This window comes from Pteronotus mesoamericanus, unplaced genomic scaffold, assembly GCF_021234165.1.
Source record: "Pteronotus mesoamericanus isolate MK-2021 breed Mesoamerican mustached bat unplaced genomic scaffold, CSHL_Meso_final contig_35, whole genome shotgun sequence".
Taxonomy (NCBI): Eukaryota; Metazoa; Chordata; class Mammalia; order Chiroptera; family Mormoopidae; genus Pteronotus; species Pteronotus mesoamericanus.
This window is the reverse complement of record NW_026555139.1, coordinates 1,874,355-1,882,333: the sequence shown is the minus strand read 5'-3', so window position 1 is coordinate 1,882,333 and position 7,979 is coordinate 1,874,355.

Below are 7,979 nucleotides of genomic sequence, written 5' to 3'. Positions count from 1 at the left end.
TTTTCTATCTTTTTTAGATAGGGCTGCATTGCTTTGAACTTCCTTCTCAAGACTGCATTTGTTGTGTCCTGTAGATATTGGACTGCTTGGTGTTCATTTTCATTTGTTTCCTGAAACTTTTTTTTTTATTTCTTCCTTGATATCACTGTTAACCCATTTATTATTTATTAGCATGCTATTCAGTCTCCATGAGTTGGAATGTTTTTAATTTTTTCCTTGAAATTGTTTTCTAGTTCCAAGCCCTTGTAGTCTGAGAAAAGGTTTCCTATGATATCAATTTTTTTTAATATGCTGAGGTTTGTTTTGTGACCTACCAGGTGGTCTATCTTTGAAAATGTTCCATGTGCGTTTGAAAAAGATTTTTATTTTAATTCTTTGGAATGAAAGTCTATACATTTGTATATAAAGTTAAGTCCATTTGATCTAATGTGTCATTCAGTTTCACAATATCATTGTTGATTCTTTGTTTTGAAGATCTATCCATTGTAGACAGTGGGTTGTTAAAATTCCCTACTATAATTTTTATGCTGGTTCAATCTTTCTTGAAGTACTCCAAGATTTTCTTTACATATTTTTAGGTGCTCCTATGTTAGATGCATATATGTTTACAATGTTTATATCTTCTTCATGGACTCTTCTCTTGAGTATTATGAAGTGTCTTTCTGTGTATCTTTTTATGGTTTTTGTTTTGAGCTCTATTTTGTCTGACATAAGTATTGCCACCCCAGCTTTTTCTTTTTTCCTGTCCCTTTCCTTGGAATATTTTTTTCCACCCATTCATTTTCATTCTGTGAAAGTCTTTTGTTCTGATGTGGGTCTCTTGTAGGTAGCATATGTGTGGGTCATGTTTTCTTATCCATTCAGGTACCTGTGTCTTTTGATTATTTAATCCATTTACATTTAAGGTCATTAATGATAGGTACTTATTCATCATCATTTTTTTGTACATGTGTTCCTCTCTTAGTATTTTTTTTTTCATCTTAAAGCTGTACTTTTCGGGCATCTTGCAATGCTGGTTTGGTGGAGATGTATTCTTTTGACCTTCTTTTGTGTGTGAAGCTCCTTATTTTGCCTTCAATTTTAAATGAGAGCCTTGTTGGGTATAGTAGTTTGGGTTAGAGGCTTTGCTTTTCATTACTTGGAATGTTACTTGTCATTCCCTTCTGGCTTGTAGTGTTTCTGTTGAAAAGTCAGCTGCTAGCTTTGTCAGAGTTCCCTTGTTTTTTACCTCCTGTTTCTCTCTTGCCTTCTTTAAAATTCTCCCTTTGTCTTTGAATGTTACCATTTTAATTTTGATATGTCTTGGAGTGGACCTCTTTGGCTTTATCTTAATTGGGACACTCTGTGCCTCCTGGGATTATTTGATATTTTCTTTCCTCAAATTAGGTGAGTTTTCCATTGTTACTTTTTCAAAGAGGCTCTCTAACCCTTGCTCCTCTTAGTCTTCTTCTGGTATCTCTATTTTATTGGTATTCTTACTCTTAATGTTGCCTTGCATATTTTTAACCCCTCATCATTCTTTTTGAATCTTTTTTCCTTTACTCACTCTTTTTTGGAATTCTTTTCTACTTGGTCTTCCAGCTCTCAGATTGTATCCTCTGCTTCATATAGTTTAATTTTGATTTCTTCCACTGTGTTCTTCATTTCAGAAGTTGCATTATTCATTTCTTCCTGGCTCTTACTGATAGTTTCTATGTTCTGTTTCATAGTGCTATAGTTTGCAGTAAGTTCCTTGTAGCTTCCTTGTAATTTTTTTTTTAATTCTCACTGAGCTTATTGAACTTCCTTATAAGCATTGTTTAAACTCAGTATCTGATAGTTACTTGCTTCTATTTCATTTAGCACTCTTTCTGGGGTTTCTTCCTTTTCTTCCAGTTGTGGATCATTTGTTTGCCTTCCCATTTTTCTGGAGACTTTCCTTGTTTGCTTCTGTTTCTTAAATTTATCTGTTTAGACTGCCTATCCTTGTGGTGTGAACTTCTATAGTAGGAGACCCGTGAGATTCAGTGGTTCAGTCTTCTTGATCTGTTGAACTTGATGCCCTTGCAATGCCAGTAATGCCATTTATGCTGACTGTCTGAATGTTATTGTTTTTTTTTAATTTTTGTTGATCATTCTTTGGTGGATCTTTCCCTTCAGCTGGTTATGTCAGTGCTCCCAGAACAAAACCACCCACATCATCTTGTATGCTGTTGTGCAAGTGCTGCCAGAACAAAACCACAAAGTCCAAGAAATAAATCCACACTCACAAAAATAATCCCATCCCACAATTCCACTGTCAAGAGCAAATGAACCAGTGCTTATACAGGTGTAAATAGATTAAGAATATTATAAGGAAATAGAATGAATATGAAATGACCTACTGAAAGAAAAATGATTTTGAGAGAGTAGAGAGAGGAGAAATAATGATAGAGAGTCAGAGGAATGTGAAGCCAGAAAGTAAATTTTGCATCATAAATAAAAAAGGGAGTAAAGCATGTGGAATAGAGTAAAAGAAGGGAAGCATAGTTTAGGTTTAAACAGAAGTTCAAATAAAATAAAGTGATAGAGAAAAAGAAAAAAGGAAAAAAGTCAATAAAGAATAAAATAAGAACCAAATTGGAGACAAAGATCCACCACAGTTCTATGAACAACAAATAAGCTAAAATTAATGTAAGTGGGATCGGAAGAGGAGGGGAAAAATAAAGAAAAGCTTAAGAAATGTCTAGAAGGAAGAGAAGTGATTTTGAGATAATAGAGGAAGAGGAAACTTGAGAGTGAGGAAAATAAACCAGTCTAAGACAGGAAATAATTAAATTTGAGATGAAAAGAGAAAGAAAAAAGAAAAGAAAAAGAAAGAAAGCCAGGATGAAAGAGGGGAAAAACATACTAAGACAAGGTAAATTTAAAATTTGAGATAAAAAAAGAGGAGGGGGAATGATACAATTTGAGATTTGAAATTCAAAATTAGTGAATGTCTAGAGATAAAATTGAAAAAAAATACAACAACTACACTATCCATAACCAATGAGCAAAAATTGTTAAAGTTTGAGAGAGAAGGCAGATATTTTAAGTGCAGGAAAAAGAATGTTACATGACCATTGACAAGAAAATAGATTTCGAGAGGCTGGATGGGGGAGAGAGAATAAGAATATGGAATGGAAACAAGTTGTAGCAAGAGAAAAAACAAACTTTAAAACAAAAATAAGAGGAAAGAAGAAGGTAAAATGGGGGTAAAAGAAGGGAGGGGTAAATTATGTAAATTGAAATAAACTATAGTATAAAATCTAGTTATTTAATATGCACAAACTTGAAGGACAAGAAATGAATGTTAAAAAGCTTTACAGGATAGAAAGTTTCGCAATTCATGGAGAAGACCTTGGTGGATTTCATCTTGGTAGCATCTAGTATTTATCACTATTTTTTCTTTCTGTATCCTCCTTTGGTGATGTCACATGGAGACCTTGTCTGACCTTAGGCAGTCTCTTCAAAACTACCAGCGGTCAACTGTCTGTAGTTGATTCCTTCAGTTAATGTAGTCACTCTGCACCCAGCTGTCAGGCTTAAGCACCACAGGGCAGGGCAGTATGCATCCTGGGTTTGGGGCTATTGTTTCACCTCAGGCGTCTGCCGCCCAGAGGGGAGTGGTCTGCCTGAGCAAGATGTCTGGGACAGTATGGGGGATGACTAAACAGGGGAATCCAGACATCTACTCTCTCAGTTCTCTCCCCGAAGCCTCCATCACCAGTCTCTCCTCAAGCATCTCTAGTCCACTCTGTCTCCTGCCTCTTTGTTAGAGCCCAAGATAAATGCCTGAAAATGAAAAGTTATGTGTTGGCCTTTTAAATGGTTCTTTGTGTCTTTAGCTATCCATCTCTGGCAGAGAGCAACCCTGTTGCTTTTCATAGCTGGATGTTATCTGTGTACTTTTTGTGTTCTGGTGCTCTAGGCTGGGGACCAAGATGACGGTTTAGATCCCACACTTCTCAGAGGGAATCCTACTGGCTGCTTGAATATCCCTCTGACATTTCAGCTGCCACCTGTGGGTGCCCTGCCAGCCCCCTGGTGTCTCTACTGCACTCCCTACCAGTCATGCTGTGCTGAATATGATTCTTCTGTCTGTCTGTGATTATAAAGCTCCTCTCTTGCCATTGTTCAGTTGTTTGTTCTGGGTGATTTCTTTACAACTTAGTTGTAATTCCAGATTGGTCTTGGGAGGAGGTCAGTGTAGCTTCCACTCTCTCCTTTGTCATCTTGGAGTCCTCTTGGAAAAGTAACATTTTAAAAATGACATGGCAGGATAAAAGGTGCTAGAACTAGGTAGGGAAATCTAACCTTGAGTTGTGCTGGGCCATGAACTAGCTGAGCAGATTTTTACCATTTTCCTTAAGCCTTTGATACTAGTTTTCTCACATATTAAGTAAGGTGAAAATACACCATTCACAAAGCTTTACTGGCTGGATTTACTGGATTCACAAGCTTGAGTACATTAAGGGTATTAATTCCTCAGGTGTGAATCACTATCCAAAGGCAAGACATCTGATCCCTACCTTGTCTGCTTTCACAGCCATTTCAAACCCTTCCCCTGTCAGCATATCAGGATGCAAGTTCAGAAGAAGAAGAGTTGACCCTTTCAGGCTATGTTTCCTGTACTCCTGTGCCACCTGGTTTCTGACAGGATTCTCCCTAAGAGATATACTAACAAAGAGAGTACAAGTAGGGTGAAGTCAGGGTATTTATCACTGTTTCCCTATACCTAAGTGGTGTCTCTCTCAGTCTTCCCTAGGTTTCCAGGTATTTTGAGATAAGCCAGATTTCCATATTCCATTGGACAACTTTTATGCCTGGACCCCAGTAGCACCGCCTGCTTCTTTGGTTCCTCAATCCCAATATGGATCCTCCATTGTTTCTGTAGTCTGGCTTCATAGTCCTTCTATCACCTGGATAACCAATTTCTCTGTTAGAAACACATGCAGTGGCCTCAAATGATTAATAAGATTATGCCTCTAAAGTATAAAAAGCGTGAAGGTAAAGAATTGTTTTTATTTAAGTCAATATTTTTGTTTGTTTCTGATATTTGTTAGACATAAACCAAGAGACAGGAATGAAGCAATCAGAATTAAGTCCATGCTTCTGAATGAAGTTTGACTCTACATCATAACTCGGAGTTTTGCACAGTGTGAGCATCTGTGTGTGTTTATCCCTGAAAGGCTATTCAAACAGAGCAGGCACATACTGCCTGCTCTCTGTCCATCAGTTCCTTGACCTGATTTAAAGACATGCTGTATTTGAGGAGCACAATGCCCCAAGTGTGCATGGTGTTGTGCAGAACCAGAAAGACAAGGGTGTGATAGAAATCCCATTCTCTTTACTATTCCCCTGCACTGCTGATTCAGACCCTACCAGGACACATGCTGGTTATCAGCCACCCTCCAGTCTCCTACAACAACCTACATGAAACCAGAGCAGAATATGTAAGTAAATTTTGGAATTTTTTATTTGGAATCACTCTTGAATTATGAATGTATAATACCTGAATGTGCTGTTAAAGCCTTAGTTTCCTTGAGTGGCTGCTTGGATGCTCCTCAACCCCAAGGTGAAGGAGCTGCTTACCAGGATTTTAACTACCTACAAGCACCCTTTAATTCCTCTACTGTTCCTTTTTACACTTCAAGTGCCCTCCAGACATGGAACCACAGGGATGAGTCATAGAGTACTGAAAGCATCCAATGTGACTAATAACCTGTGACATTTGAGAACATTTCTGTATTGTTTACATTTACAGAGCATATATTTTATTTCATAACACAGAACTGACATTTGACATGTTGTGTTAACATTAAGTCACTGATGAAATCCTTGAATTATAGCAGACAAGTAATGAGTCCCTGGAGGCCTAAAACAAATCATTTTTATCTTCTTTCAGATGACAATGTATATTTTTCTTTAAAAATATCACAAATACCCCCCACTCCACACTCCCTTGCCTACACAAATGTCTAATACCTGTCCAGTTCTAGGGCCAACAAGACCATGAGGCAACTGCAACATGGGACTGCAGCTTTGATACCACCACCATTCCTCACATCCTTGCAGGTCAATTTTCCCTACATCAACAACTTTTTTTTAATTAACTGAAAATATTAACTCTGCTTCACATGAGAGCCTTACCTTGTGTCGCCATTGATCCCAAAGAGTTTAAATTACGTATAGTGAAAAACGACATTTTTACTAGATTACAATACAATGCACAGCAGTACCACTTTCCCATTTATGTAAAAGGAAACAAGATCTTCTCAGTTCTGGTTGTAAAAGCTCAGGACATCACTGATAGGAAGTTTCCTGGATAACAATCTACACAACAGGTTTTACTCTTTTTTTAAATGAGAATAGGTTAAAATTATGGGTAAACATGGTAGAAATCTTAAAACCTCATGTGTGTGATTACCTTTTTAAGTCTCTAAGACATTGAAATGTAGTAGAGTATTGCGACTTATATTTCTCATTTTTTTCTTTCTATCTTTCTTTATTTATTTTTAAATACATTTGACTCAGCCTCCCCGCCACCACTTTCCCTTGCCCCCTCCCACCTTCCCTCCCTCAGCTCTTCCCTTTTGGTTTTGTCCATGAGTTCTTGCTATATATTCCTTGACTTTCCCCTTCACTTCCCTTTCCCTGCCCCCCACTTCCCTCTTGTCTCTGTTGATTTCTTTTCCTTTCGGTGTTGCTGGTCATATTTTCCTTGCATCTTTGCATTGTTGGTTAGGTTCCGCTTATAGGTGAGATCATATGGTATTTGTCTTTTGCCCCCTGGCTAATTTCGCTTAGCATGATGCTCTCCAGTTCCATCCATGCTGTCGCGAAATTTAGTAGTTCTTTTTTTCTTTCTGCTGCGTATTATCCATTGTGTATATGTACCATAATTTTTTGATCCAATCGTCTACTGATGGGCATTTAGGTTGTTTCCAACACTCAGCTATTGTAAATTGTACCATAATTTTTTGATCCAATCATCTACTGATGGGCATTTAGGTTGCTTCCAACACTTGGCTTTGGAAATTGTGCTGCTATGAACATTGGGGTACATAGGTTATTTTGTATTGGCATTTTGGTGTTTTTAGGGAATAATCCCAGCAGGGAAATCTCTGGATGAAAAGGCAGTTCCAGTTTCAGCTTTTTTAGGAAACTCCACACCACCTTCCACAGTAGCTGTACCAGTCTGCATTCCGACCAACAGTGTACTAGGGTTCCCTTTTCTCCACAGCCTCGCCAGCACCTGTTGTTTGTGGATCTGTTTATGATGGCCATTCAGACTGGTGTGAGGTGGTACCTCATGGTGGTTTTGATCTGCATTTCTCTGATGGCTAGTGATGCCGAGCATCCTTTCAAATGCCTCTGGGCCCTCTGTATCTCCTCCTTGGAAAAGCATCTGCCCAGGTCCTTCGCCCATTTTTTGATTGTATCATTTGTGTTCTTGGAGTGGAGTCGAGTGAGTTCGTGATATATCTTGGAGATCAAACCTCTATCTGATGTATCATTAGCGAATATATTTTCCCATAGGGTTGGCTCCCTTTTCATTTTGCTGATGTTTTCTTTTGCCGTGCAGAAGCTTCTTGTTTTGATGAGGTCCCATTTGTTTATTCTTTCCTTTATGTCCCTTGCTTTAAGAGACATATCAGTGAAAAAAATTGCTGCGTGGGATATCTGAGAGTTTCCTGCCAATGTTCTCCTCTAGGACTTTGATGGTGTTGCGACTTATATTTAAGTCTTTTATCCATCTTGAGTTTCTTTTTGTGTATGGTGTCAGCTGATGATCCAATTTCAATTTTTTGAATGTAGCCCTCCAGCTCTCCCAACACCATTTGTTGAAGAGGCTATTCTTACTCCATTTTATGCTTCTGCCCCCTTTGTTAAATATTAGATGCCCATAGAGACCTGGGCTTATTTCTGGGCTTTCTATTCTGTTCCACTGATCTATGAGTCTATTCTTGTGCCAGTAC